The sequence below is a fragment of the Falco peregrinus genome, chromosome 2, assembly GCF_023634155.1.
Source record: "Falco peregrinus isolate bFalPer1 chromosome 2, bFalPer1.pri, whole genome shotgun sequence".
In the NCBI taxonomy this organism is placed as follows: Eukaryota; Metazoa; Chordata; class Aves; order Falconiformes; family Falconidae; genus Falco; species Falco peregrinus.
In genome coordinates, this window is record NC_073722.1 from 6,438,235 (window position 1) to 6,452,597 (window position 14,363).

The 14,363-nt window shown below is 39.1% G+C and overlaps 1 long non-coding RNA gene across 2 annotated transcripts; it reads right to left on the reverse strand.

The window, feature by feature from the left end:
• Positions 1-7,978: 7,978 nt before the first annotated feature.
• Positions 7,979-14,154, reverse strand: LOC114012491 (uncharacterized). Of its 2 annotated transcripts, XR_003554961.2 has the most exons (3): positions 13,947-14,141; positions 12,129-12,422; positions 7,979-8,343 (listed from the first exon to the last, which is right to left on the reverse strand). It is a non-coding gene; the product is annotated as an uncharacterized LOC114012491 (long non-coding RNA). The 2 variants fall into 2 exon arrangements; XR_008746190.1 differs by lacking the exon at positions 7,979-8,343 and having other exon boundaries at positions 8,685-12,422; positions 13,947-14,154.
• Positions 14,155-14,363: the final 209 nt, after the last annotated feature.

The window sequence follows — 14,363 nt, forward strand, 5'->3', positions numbered from 1 at the left end:
ATACACATTCATTTGACCTGCAAGGTTTGCTTTGCTTTCCGCTGAAGAGTTCAGTAATGGGCCGTGAATGCAGCAGCAGAGGAGGTGGGAGCGAGGAGCAGGGGTTTTAACGTTTAAGGTTATCATTTCACATGCCACTTCAGGGGTCGGATTTTTCCACCCTTTCCTGAGCACCTGGAAAGCAGGCAGCTGCTGAGTCAACGCTCGCAGAGCCCGGCTGCGGTGGTGTCCACATGCGAGGCAGGCAGGACAGAGGGCTCTCTGCTTCAACTTGCAAAAAGACCCCAATTACAAGACACATCTGGAATTCAGGGTAGAATAGGGAATAATCTTACCAAGTCATTGATTGGGAGATTAAAACTCCCCTTTAATATGTGCGTGGTAGTATTCTCTACACATGACTGGGTTGCTTGGACAAAGCTCTTGCTCCTTTTCTTTTTGTCACTGCAGTTAGCTTGATTTCACCTGAGTCATTCTCATTCTTTGCATGGTATGTGCTGCTTATGCTTGCTGCCAAATTTACATCCTAAGTCGGTTGTGTCAAACATTTCTGTGCAATTTTATTTTTTTTTCCTTCTCAAATGTAGATGTTTTCTTTCTGGGACTGAATCCCAATTTCCAATTTCCTTCTGTTTATTGTTGTCCTCAGTTTTTGGCTTGTTTGGGGTGAGGGATTTCCACAGTCCTGTTGGTGCTGGGGGAAGCTGAGCTGAAACTGATCTAGTATTTAATGGATGTACTATGTTTTTTTTCATCAGCTTTCTACACAGCCGACATTTAAAAACTACATTAAACCTACATTTCTAAAACCTTTCAGAGGTCTGTAAAAATTACCCATTGCACTCATTTATTTGCTGCATGAGGTTTTTATTTTATTTGGTTTTTTGTGTGCTGGTCTAGTACTTTGCATCTCAATGCTCCTGTTAGTGAAAGATAAAGGGGGCATCTACGGGCCACATAAGCAGGGAGACATGTAGCCACCAGGCTCTGTCTGAATCATGGGGGGTTTTTTTCCTGCTTTTGTTTCCACTGGCCTTGGCAGTGTTCATAGCCCAAGAGAGTCTGTAAGAAAATGTCTTCAAAGTGCTATTCGGTTGCTGCTTGGCTGCATTTGTCTATGGGGTTTTTGGCCATCACTGATGCCTTGACTTAAGAATTACTGAAAACTACCATCAATTTCTAATGAGTAAGACTTTACCAAGCAGGTTTTTTAACAAAGAACAACAAAACCCACTTTTCTCTCTACCCCAGCTGCTTTTGATCCCATTGAATGCTGTCAAATGGGTTAGAGTCATGCATGAAGTTTGTCACTTCTGAGTTGCTGACAGTACCTACCTCAATGTACTACACACTATGAATTTTAAACGATTTTATTGAAAAAAAACAAAATTATTGAAGTATTGCCATCTGTTATGTAGTACTATTCTTCCCACTGGCAACTGGAAAAAACAAGACAAAGTGGCTGCATCTTGCCATTAGAATTTTTATTTCTGGGAAGTACAAACATTTCAGTTGCTGAATAAAAGTAGTCACTATACTATATTCAGCCCATCTATTCCAGCACAAATTTGATACTAAAATGCAGCTTCCCATTTATGGCTGGCTGTGCTTTTACATACATAAATATGTGAGAGGAATAATTTTTCTGTAGACTCACCATCATATAAAAACTTCTTAGCCGACAAACCCATCCTCCTTGTCTTCCAGCTTTCTCAAGGACACTGTTCATTGTACATGTGCCCTCTCGTTTCTCAGCATGTTTTCATCAATACTGAAGGACCATACACAATGACTGTTCCACATTATACGATCCATCAAGGACCTATCCATGGGTCCACACCAACGGGAGGCATAACATCTCACTTAGGGATTCCTTCAGTATCCAGATGACTCCTCAAGGTTATATTTAGTGTGGTACTGAAGGCTTTTTCCAAGATATCTTTTCCTTAGAGGAGAATAATCAAGCAAAATATTAGATCTCTTGGCAAAAGTCAAGTCTGAGTATCAGAAATGTCTTTACCACTTACTGTGAAGAACACTTACAATAAAATAACCACCCCAAGCCCAACAGCAGCACATCACACGCTTTAGACCATTTTTCCAAAAGCCATAAGTAAGAAAATATACTCATTGGGGATGGCATCTGTGTGTTAAGATACTAAAAGAAGTTACTTTTTGTTTTGGTTTTAACCTTCAAACCCACTACAAATTAGGGCACCATATGAAGTGGTAAAATGGAGAAGGTCCATTTTAATTTAGTCTCTCTGCCTGATCCACACTAGAACGCTGAGTTATTTTCTTAGGAGACCAATTCTTTGAGAATTGTACTCAACTGCCTGCTAAGCTGGGAAATAGAGAGCCAATGTCACCTTTTATTTTATTTACTTATTTATCTGTCAGTGGTGCAGGGATCTGGGGATACAGTCACTCCAAACTTTTCAGAATATTTTCTTAGCCATGATTTAGAAATCAAATCCCCAAATACCTCCTTTTTTTTTTTTTTTTTTTTTTTAATCACAAACTAAGTATGATTTTTTGAAAGGAAAAAAATATTTACAAATGTTTAAAATTTTTAAAAGCTGTAAATCATACCTCCTAGAGATACCTTTCGGCATTTGTAGTCCAGATCATAAGGTTTTGCCATGACTCTTCAGAGGCCACCTGTGCTGTGCTGGCCTAGCGTTTGGACTAGATGAGTAATAAAATGGTAGATTGTTAAAACATTAACCTGACTGACAAGCAGTTCTTAATTCCGCATAAATCAGTAGTTACCTTTCATGCTTGTAACAAAATTTTGTGTGAAACACCTTGGATTGGGATTTTGAGATGCAGTTGTTCCCAGTCTTTATATTTTGATCTGTCCACCTGACTGTGTTTTAACATTTAATGCTTTGTTTCAACATTCAGGCTTGCTATTTCAGAACCAAATGGCCTGAAAAGATTATTTAAATGAATAATGAACAGTTATTTCTTCTTATTATTCAAAGGAGACTGCAACATAGTATGTATTTTAACACCAAGGGGGTTTATTTAATGAAATTACTGTGCTAGTAGTATAATTATGACAAAATCACAGTTTGGGGATACTTAATTATTTTTGTTACTGTATATGTATATAATGCAAGGCTTTGCACTGACCTTCCGTGTGGCTTTTATATGCTCTGAATTGACCACATCTTCCTTCCCCTGATTAATGCACATTGATTTGCAAGTCTGTCTATCATTTTTAAGATTTAACTTTAAAAAGGTTGCCTGGCATCACTGTGAGCAAGCCCACTCCATGCCTTTTTATCAGAGAGAATCATCACGAAGGAGGAATTGCAGGAATCCCACTCTGGGCTCTGCTAGCCATTAAAGCTTGACCTGTGACTCCACGGCATTCCTCATGTCTCCTCTGCAGTCATTCCTTTGCTGCTACAGAAACTCCCAGGTATTGCTGGTAGCAATGGCCAGCTGCTTTGATCACCTGCCTTGCAAGGCACACTTGCTATAGAGGAAAATTATGTACACTGTTCCACACAGCTACAAAAGCAAAACTATGTGTTTTCTTCAGCTTCTTCCTAAGTCAATAGTCCCTAAAATACAAGTACAAGAAGTTCAGGCATTATTTGGAGTATATCTACATGGTGAGGAAGATGCTCAGCTGGTAGGATTGCTTTAGAGGCACGATGACTGTGAGAAAAATTAGTATCTGCCCCATCCCTTCTTGCAGGGGATTTCTCTGTGCTGTGTTACTACTGCAGTTTAGTTATCATGGGAAAGGTGGCAATGATTTCTTTTTCCTTAAACACTGGAAACAAAAATACTTATTTCCCTTCCTGAACTAACATCTTCTAGTGAATAAATCAACTTCATTTCAAAGGCTTATCCCCAAGCTTGTTGCATATCTTCTATTAGATTTTTCACATACTCATGTTTTTTTAGGTTTTGTATCCTTTATATAGCTGCATGGATATTTACATAACCATATGATAATTTTTTTTTTTTATACTCTTTAATTATTTTTTTTAAACTTAGTTTGGTACTTCATTCTGTGAACATAACCTTATAAATGCTACTGAGAAATAAACCAAAACAAATTACATGGGGAACAGAGCCTTAGTAGTGCCAAGATTTTCTTTTCTGCATTGCACATGCAGTTTTTCTAGTTAATTAAGAACAAACACGCACATAGCACAACTAGCTCCTGCAACATGAATTTCATTTCCTTGAAGCTAAATAAAGCCCAAACAAAACTGTTCTTGTTACAATTCTGATCTTCAAAGGAGTTTATTTATTTCCTTTTATAGGTCTGGACAGCCTTGAGCTCTCTGTGTTTAGATTAAATCAGCTCAAGAAAGAATCCTCCTGTCCCTCTTATCTCTAAACAATGCTGAAATGGGAACGATACCTCAGGATTAAAGCTGAAATCAGTGGGATTAAATGGAAAGAGGTTGCCAAGAAGCAAGACTAGCCCTGGCCTAGACTCCCACGTCTGGAGCCCCTGCAGGTCTCTGGCACTGGGCAAGCAGCTGGGAACAATGTCATTGTTCCCTGTTTATTTACTGGAAGGGGCATCTGTTCAAAACATGCTAACAAGCAAGTAACACTTCAACACACATGAACGTTGTTGAATCTGTATGATGCATTCAATAACCTTCTTCGTCTTCTCTTTCTTTGTCTTAAAACTGCACATCCAAATTACAAAATTGAGACCATTTTTGTCCACTACATTCTCATTTGTAGAGAGTTTATATCCCCTGCAGATTACTAAAACACAAATCACAGCATCAAGTCTAACTTTTTGATGAGCCACAGATAGGCCTAAGTTTTTCTTCCCAGTGTTGAAAAAAGTTTGTTAAACCTGTAAGCTGCCCACAGTGTAAGAAAATATTATCATTTCTTTTCCCTAAAAATTGGGTTTGTTATGTTGATGGTGGAGAAATGAAGCCAGCTCAGGGGTGAGGAATGGTGGGTGTCTGGTGGAGCTGTGCTGGTGTAAGGACGCCAGAGGTAACATACGGAGGGGGACTACAGTCAAAGAGGTCACCTGGCATGTATTTCGCGCTTCAGCATAGCAATGATGTATTTGGGATACTTTGGCATGACGAAACTTTGCCTCTAATAGCTCAGGTGAGGACAGGCAATTGTGTGAAGGCTAGAATGAAAGAGTAAGGGAACACGTATTTCAAAGCATGGTATCTTCCTGTTGCCTACTGGGATTGTTCAATCATTTTTATATGCATTTTAAAATACAATGGTATGTGGAAAGTTCAGTTTTCATTGCAAGATATAGTCTGTGTAGAATGAACTTCAGTTCAGACAAAGGGTCCCTGAAACTTAATAGCCTTTGCCCTCTGTCCTGTAGCTCCTGGCTAACACCAGAGTGCTCTTTTCTATCACCACTAAAAGCTCAACTGCTCACCTAAAGCAGACCATCTGGCTAGACTGCTTGTAAACTCAATTTTCATGATTGGATAGAAAACGTTACTCGTAATAATGCTATTTACAAAGCCCTTTATTACATTCTGGTTCTTTCTATGCTGTCAGTTAAGAGACTAGCTGAGATTGTCTTTGATGGATGAGCTGTAGTTTACAATCCAGGGTCTACCTTCCCTCTAAGGTTTGAAAATGTCAGTTGTGAAATCACCCTGGAAGCCAGGGGAGACACCACATATAAATATTAGAAAGGAAATTACAGTATAACACAATATTGCAATAACCCCACATTACCAGTGCTTATTCCTAGTATGCTGCCATTGCTGTTTCTTCCAGTGAGGAGCAATTGTGTGGACCAAGCTGCTGCCTTGTCTCCCGTGTAAAACACCGACTGCGAGATCTCCCTTGCCTAATCCTAGAGTTTTCCAGCCTGCTCCCTGGCTTTCATAATTTTCCATGAACAATTCTCCAGTAAATACCTGCTCTAGGAGAACCTGCTTTAGCAGAGGGTTGAAGTAGATGATCCCCAGATGTTCTCTTCAACCCTGGCCATCTTGTGATTTTGTGAAAACTGAAGTGTTGAATACTCATGGAAAGCAATCACTGTAAGGGTGTAAGCATGACTGAGAGAAAATTGCTATAACTTGAACTAATAAAAGGAGGAATTTACACCTGTGTCCATTGTCAAGACTGTGCACAACACTCAAACTGACATGGTATATGTGCACCATATCTTGGCTTATCTGGGGAAAACCCACCCTATGCATGAAAGAAATGCTGCACTGGTTCTCAGTGCTCAGGTAAAAATAACAATTTTTAGTGTCTGAGCAACACTCATTCTCCTTCTGATATACTAGATACTGATTCTTAAAATCAGAAGAACAAGATCTCCTGAAAAAAATAAAAGAGAGTGGTTATGAAAATGTGGTCAGACTGCTCACTTATAGGAGTATGCACTCAGATGAGTGTATACGAGCATATACAGCAGAATATACGCCCTCTGGCACATATGGCAGCTGGTGTCTCATACCCTCGGCTTCTCTCTGAGCAGTTCCTGCAGTGGCTGCTGGTGCTAGACCAGCAGTGTGTGAGCAACCACTGTCTTCGCACGAGGTGAGGCTCAAAATTTTTTCCCTTGCCAGTAAGAGGAAGAAAATAAACTAGTTTAAATAATTCTCTGATAGGATGCAGGTCATGCTGCTGGCATACTTACACTGAACTGCTTTTTATGCAATTAAAATAAGTAAATAATAAATAAATTGGATTGCTAGTAGTAAACAAAATAAAACAATGTTTACCAAGAAAATTATGATTACTTATTCTCTGAATTCTGTTTAGGAGGAAGAACCCTGCAAAGAAGACAATGATAATTTTATTTGAAATGAAGATTGGCTATAATTGTATTTTAATATTTTTGGAACTGGTTCGGGTAGATAGAAGATTGCCTACATTAACTTATACTGGATAAATTTTCAATTGTTAAAATAAACATTTGAATTAAAATAATATGAAGTATGGTGAAAACATGCTACACAAAAACTGTATGTACAGCCCAATATTTTTTTCCCCCTTGTCGAACAGGGAACTATATCTGCCACTGCTCTGTGATGAACACTGGCCAGGAGAAACAGAAAACTGGCATCAGGACAGTGCTGTGTTGAAAGGGCTGTGCTTAAAAGAACAGGAGGTTAATGAGATCCTTGATATTTTAGTACCTGAGAAGAACATACTACTCACAGAAAACCTGTTAAGTTATTTGTAAGGTATGTAGAAAAGGGACTCATTCTCCTCAGACTACACCTGTATGTGAGGAATTCTGTTCTGAAAAAGCCAAAAGTCATTTCTTTTAACAAAAGCAATGCTTAATTTATATAGATAGAGTATTTCTAAACCACTTTCATTTCCATTTATCATTATTATTGTCACAGGTTAGCTGATCTTCGGTAGTATTGAAAAGCCAGTAAAAATGAACATCTCTACCAAGCCTGTCACTAATTTATACCATCCTACTGGGCATGTTTTGCAGGTTGTCTGCCTCTTAATCTCTTCTTATAATTGCAGAAATAATTGTACTTTCCCTCCTTTGCACAGTACTTTCAGATCCAGAGGTGAAAGTACTATAAAAGCATTAAGTGTTATCTTACCAGTGGCAAGTATATTAAAAATTACTTTAAAACTTGCATGGAGAAAATGTTGCCAAACCTGAATGTACTTTTTATTGCATCCTTTTCATATTACACAGGCAATAATGTATCTGTAATAAAGCTGAAACACATTACTTCTTTTTTTATTGATGTAGTTTTGCAATTAGTTCCACGATATAGCTCGGGAGACAAATGGCACTGATAAAAGTATTTAGCTGTTTCATCTTCAGCATGCATGACAGTTCAAACATTACTGAATTTACAACCGTCCTCTGGGAATACAGATTGGCCACGAGCTGCTGGTGTGGTGCACCTTCCTGGAGAAGTCATTCTTGTTTTGCTCTGGGCTGTCCCAGCACCACCAGCACCACCACCACCACCACCCTCCACTACCCACCCACCCCCCGCCCCACTCTGGAGGCTGTGAAAGCCACATAACCCACCCATGAAATGGACCGCTTGTTTTTCTACTGCTGAAAAGCAGGAAAAGTCAGATGTGGACGGGAAACATTTCCAAAAGACAAAGTTAGTCACAAGGAAGGTTTGAGCGTGATAACCCAGAGGAGGAAATCCTATCAGTGTGAGCAAAAGCTAGAATAAACAAGTCACTGCAAATACTTCTTTCCCCTTTAATAAATATTTGCCTGAGGCCATCAACCTTGCTTGAACTGGACCCATATTTGATAGCGCAGACCATTCCTCTGTCTTAAAGCTGAAAAGTGGTTTTGCTTGTTTTAGAAGTCAGAGCTTGCAAACCTGTTTGCACACAGGCTTTTCTGCCCTGTAAATCAGCAAGAAATCAACAGTTATCACTCAGGTATATTATCAAAATCTAATTACATGGTCTCTATTCTTTTTAATTGAAGCTAGTTAGTGAATATTTATTCTTTGTCCCTCTGTCCCAGCCCACCACTCAGAATAGTTTCTGAAAAGTGATGCTGATCGCAGCACCCAGAGCCATGTGCCCCTGAGGGGACAGACAAGCCAGCCTTTGGCAGTTTACAGCCATACCACCATGCCATGCTCATCACTGATGATTCAAAAGAGTTTAGGTGACATGTTCCTCCACTTTATTTGTCTTAAAGACACTGTTTGCTCTATAGGGAAGAAATAAGTCAAATATTCCTCTGGCCCAAATTTCTCATTTAATGTTTAGGCACGTTCAGTTTTATTGTGCTTAGGTACACAGGATGAAGAGTGGGAACAAACCTGAGAAGCACTGAGAACGGTTATTACCAGTCGCAATGTATCCTCATTCACCTTTGCTTTCTGAGCTTTCTACCCAAATACCAGACCCCATCCTATGGGATCCTGACTACTTGGTGTTGCAAAAGATCTCTGGCCAGCAGAAAGCATTGGGATATTTCCAGCCTGCACTTGGCTTTAGAGTATTTTCAGAGACATCAGCTTCTTTGGCATCTGCTGCAAGATTATTTCCTTGTACCATGTATCTGTAACTATGTGGTCTCAATGTACAAATGTACAAGTTATCAGTATTTGAAGCCCCAAAGCGACAGTAGCCATCATCTCAAGTTTGGAGAAGGATCCGTTTGACTTCAGAAACAAGCACGGCAATTCTTTCTCAGCTCCTGCAAGGTAACATCGCAATTGCACAGAACGTGCTTCCCTTTGTGCTGTAAAACACAAAGTAGCTGATAGCTTGCAAGGAAACTGCCTGGATTGCTGATAAACAGAAACTACAACAGTCATGTTTTCCCTACACTGATGCTGCTGGAGCACTGACTTTTAAAAAATGTAGTGCTCCTATTTGTAATGCAGTGTTTCACACAACCAAATATTACACAGAAAACGCAGCAAAGGTGTTATAACTCTATGTGAGAGATTCAGTAAAACATATTATGTCCTAAAGGCTAAAGAAAACATGGCACAAATTGCCTGGCTGTCTGAGAGCCAAGGTGTTTAGTAATTTTCTTATCTCGAACTGTGTCCTGTACATGGGGCGTAAAAAAGACTCGGTCACCAACAGAGTTTGCAGCTTAAAATGCCACCACCATCTATTGTAGCTGAGGAAAGGGTGTTACAGGCTTGTGCTTCACAAGGAACCCAAGGGGGAAATTCTCAGGTCCCAAAACTTTGAGTGCTGTCACATCTGCTACCTGACTGTACACAGCAATTCCCAAAGTCTTTGGCTTTGCTATGAGTGTTGGTGTTCACGTATCTCCATCTCCCTTGGACCACTCACAGGAGCAGAGTAGGCAAGCTCCCCAAACATGAAAGAATGTCTGCAAATAGACAACTGCAAACTTTCACTAAGTCATGCATACCCTAACCACTGACATATCCGTATGCTTTGGCCTCCTCCAAGCCATGGCAGGATGCCCACAGCTGTGCTCGTTTGGTACTTGAGCCACCAGGAATAAAAATACTGAAAACAGAACACCTGTATGTTCATACAGAGGTATGGATCTAGCTTTCTTTTCACTAAACTCAAAATAAACATCAGCTTTGACTTCCACAGTGTGTGGCACAGGTATAGATCTGGATGTTTAAGAGGAACAAGCTTTCTTTAGCATTTTTCCACTGCTATATTACTTACTATTTTAATCTGTTTCTTAGTGAGCTCCCAGTGCATCCAAAAAGCAAAAACAGTCTTTCTGTGGCTAATCTAGTGACCATAAATTCTCAGACCGTAGTGAAATCTTGTGTGACCTCATGGATAAAGTGTTTGCTTCATATTTTGAAGGTCATAAATTCAAATCCTGTTAATAGTCTTCTTTTATTAAATGTCTCATAGCTTATTTTCAGCAGTATAATTACACACTAGGTCAGTTAATTATTACTGAATTCCTCCAGCAACAACAAAAAGGGCAAACTACCCACTAAAAAAAACCTTATAAAGTAATACTTACAAAATGATTAGCAATTTAAACAATCCAATTAAATGAGACAATTAAGTTTAAGTAGATTCCTCATTAGAGTAATTTTCTGTACTCATAACTGTACAGAAGTCTTATAGGGCTTTTTGGGAACTGGGGAGTTTGATGCATTTCCATGGATGTAAGTGTGCCATGACTGGGGCTCATATGTATGTATCTGATGAAAGAATTCGGCTGGGGAAATTTATAAACACACGTGTGGGAGCTCTGGGTCAGAGAGAGAGATCTATTTAATAGAATCTTGTTTAACTTATTGAAAGACATACCACAGGCCTTTCCTGAGTTTTTTGGGAAGTACAGCCCTATTCCATACTATAAGAGCAAATGACACCTTGTTTGGAATCTAAGTTTCTTTGAGATGTGAGAACATAATACAGATAAAAATTGCTTTCTAGGGAACTTTATGGTTGTACATCAAAATTAATGTGCTGCTTCATTAACTAGCTGTAACATTTTGCATGGAAACACCTTGTCTTTCCTGACTTGGGGGAGCATCCATTCGTTTTTCAGGGCTCAGCAGCAATGCTTTTGCTTACATTGAATAATGCTTGGCAGAATGAATAATAACCCAGGGAAAATGCTTGTGACGTAAAGTACAGCCATGCGTTAGAAAGCCAGTCTGCATCTTTTTAGGTGTTAAAGAGATTTCTGATTATTACTTGTGCTTTATTTCCTGGTACCCTCTTTCTTTGTAAGTGTTGGATAATTGCGGTGATGCCAGACAGCGTGGAAATGACAAATTATTCAAGCCACCCCTTGGGCAAGCTTGCTCAGGGAAGGCAAGCCTGACATGCCCACTGCTGGCTGTGGTTTCTGGGGGACACAGATGAGACCATAAGAGCTCTGCGTTCACCTTCAGGCATGTGCCAAGAGAAAAGTACAAAGCTGGGGAGAACAATTTGTCATTGCCCCGGAGGATCGCAGCTCTGCCAGCAAAGCGCAGTGTGGGAGGGCTGAGGCACTTCTTCCCAAAGGAAGGAAGCCTGCAAAAAGGCAGACTAGCCCTGAAGGGGCTTTTGTACCTGTATAAAAGTGGACAGTTTTATATTTAAAGAGTAGGTTTGGATGTGACAATTTTATCTTAACGTGTCAGAATTTTAAAAGAAATAGAGTGGCATGAATAAGAAAACAAATGCATTCTTTCCAGAGGTGACTTTCAAACTAAAGCCAGGACCATTTGTCTTGAAGCTCATTTCACATTAGGAAGTGTTTCTCACGATATGTTAAACCCTAAGGGGATGCTAAGATGAAAAATGTGTTTTAATTATTTTGTATGGGTTAAACAAAGGAACTTGAAATGTTATCTCTGCTTTCTACAGCAATCCATGCATGAAATGAAGAGAATTTTACAATACACAGCAAGAGAGCTAGAGTACCAGCAGTACAATGAGGTTCAAATCCAGCACAGCCCTCAGCACTGGGGGAAGAGGGCAGCCACTTTTCTGTGTAAGAATAATCCCACGAGATTCCCTGGTAAGGTTTATGTACAAGACATACATGTATCTTTGCAGATAGGTTGCCTTGTAAATTAAAGATGGAATAAATTGTAAATAGCAGATATGAATGTATGAGAGCAAGTCGAATTTACCAATTGTAACACCACATTGTTCCACAGGTGAGAGTTTACCTTCCCTATCTATGATATATTAAAATACTTCGTTATACCCACCATGTGGAACATAATGCCTGAGGCAGGGAAAGATGTGCTGTGAGGTAGCCTCATGTGTGCTTTCCTTCTCTGGGGCAAAAATGAACCTCTGTTGTAGTCTTAAGTTTATCCTCCTGCATGGCTGCAGCCAAAGAAACTGAATATTTCCTTCTTCCAGACAGCTGGCTAGTTTGGCAGTCGGGATTGACCTTATGCATACAGCAGAGGATGAAATAACACTTGAAAAGTGTTCAGTGATGAAGAACTCATCATGCTGAGCTGTGCTACAGAGGCTCTGAGGTCTTGATTTGAGATCTGGAGATAATAGGAAAGAAATACCGATAAGCTGAGGATAGTAAATGACACTTCAGTGTGCTCTCTTGGAAGACAAGAGCTATTTTTGCACACCTCTATACTGCCATACACAAATCTGCAATCAGTAAAGGTAACCTTAATGCTGTATTTTCATTGCAAACTTAAAAACACCTGTTATATCCCAGAGGTATAGAACACAGCCCATGTATTTAATGAAGATTTATTTAGCTTGTGCACTGAGACGATTTCTGATCTTTTCAACTTAATCAAAATGTAGATTTATCAGTTACTAACTTATTCATAAAATCTACTGTCAGAAATTTTAATTTGCAGCATGCTACTTAAAGAAATCTTCTTTGTTACTTACATGATTGAATGCAAAGCGGTCACTCTTTAGTTTCCAGAGTTTTTTTTCTTATTCTTATTGTAATTAAGAAATTAGGGATGATAGTCCAATAGCTAAATAGTGCTCATGAGTAACTAGAAACCAAGATTGCCCATTAGAATAGAACCCAGGAAAACTATTCATCCAGCTATTTTATTGGACATTCAATTAAGAAAACCATATGATAATATTTTTTTTTGTTCCTATGTTTTATTTCTCATTTCTTGTTTCTGTTCCCTAAACCATAATTGACAAAGGCTGAAAGGAAGAAAGTTTAGTAAAATTGGTGCACAAGCATATTATATCCAGAAATGCTTTTAAACTCATCTGGGTTTCTTTAGTCTTGGCTTAATCTTGACTGAGGTTTTAGGATATATTATCTACTGCCAAAAAAGAGTCCTAAACACTGTAAACGGAAAATGGCATTCTGCCCTTCTCCCAGCTCCAGAAAACCCAAGTGAAATCCAGAGCAGCCATATAGTCTTACAAAGCAAAAGTCTGAATAATGGTCTTATCAAAATCAATGATTATACTCCTCTGTCAAACTGTGACCATGATTATGGCTCCCTGAGAATAAATTTGTTTTCAATTTTCAATGATCTGTGTTTATTTTTTAATACAGTTTGAATTCGATGAATGGTTTCAAAGAAATGAAAAAGTAATGAAAAGTTAATTAGCCCAAGCAGCGCAGAAGAGCAATTAGCACTCCATTGCTCCTTGCAGAACGACAGTGCATCTTTGGAAAACTTCAGAAAAATAGCAGCAAATGGCATTTCCAGCCTTTTTGCTATATAAGGAAAGAAAGCATACTAAAAAAAAAAATACTAATGTTGCAATTTAAAGAATGATTGCATTAGGCTTTCAGACATTAGGCCTTTATGAAAGATGTTATTTACTCTGTATCCACTAGTGCTTTTGCTCATCATAGTAAGATGCAGAGATCAAAGATAGCAGGCTGATGTGGGATGCAATAGATGTCAGCAAGGAAAAAAACATACCAGGAGAACAGGAGCAGTCAGCTTTACTGTACTTGCATGAATAAAGTTAGATACACATGTGCGCAGGTTTGGGCCCAGATACATACACGGGTTTAAAAACATTGAATTAAAGGCATAAAAGGAGTTAATAAAGCCACTTACTGTGCACTGAGTAGAGGTTTGCTCATGATAGGTAGTTCATAGGTTGCAAGCATTTGAAAAGCCTCACAAATGCCTGTCATTAGTCATCTACCTTTAGACAGCCCTTAGCACTGGGTGTATTTTTGTTTATTTGGTTTGAGCTTTGTTTACATGCTCTGTTTTGCTACTGTGCCACCCATAGAAATCTCTCATCTGCTATCCCCAAAGAACAAATAGCACAGCAAAGTAAATATGTAACGTGAGAGGGGAAAAATAAAAATGGGAGAGGCCACAGATACATTTGATATGACAAAAAAGGGATCATGAGCTGAATTTCAGTTCAGCAAGAGCACTGCTTGCTTAATAATTACCTCTGACCTACTGCATTGGATTTCCAGCCTAAAAGCTGCCACCTTTCAGATAAACCAACCTCAGAAT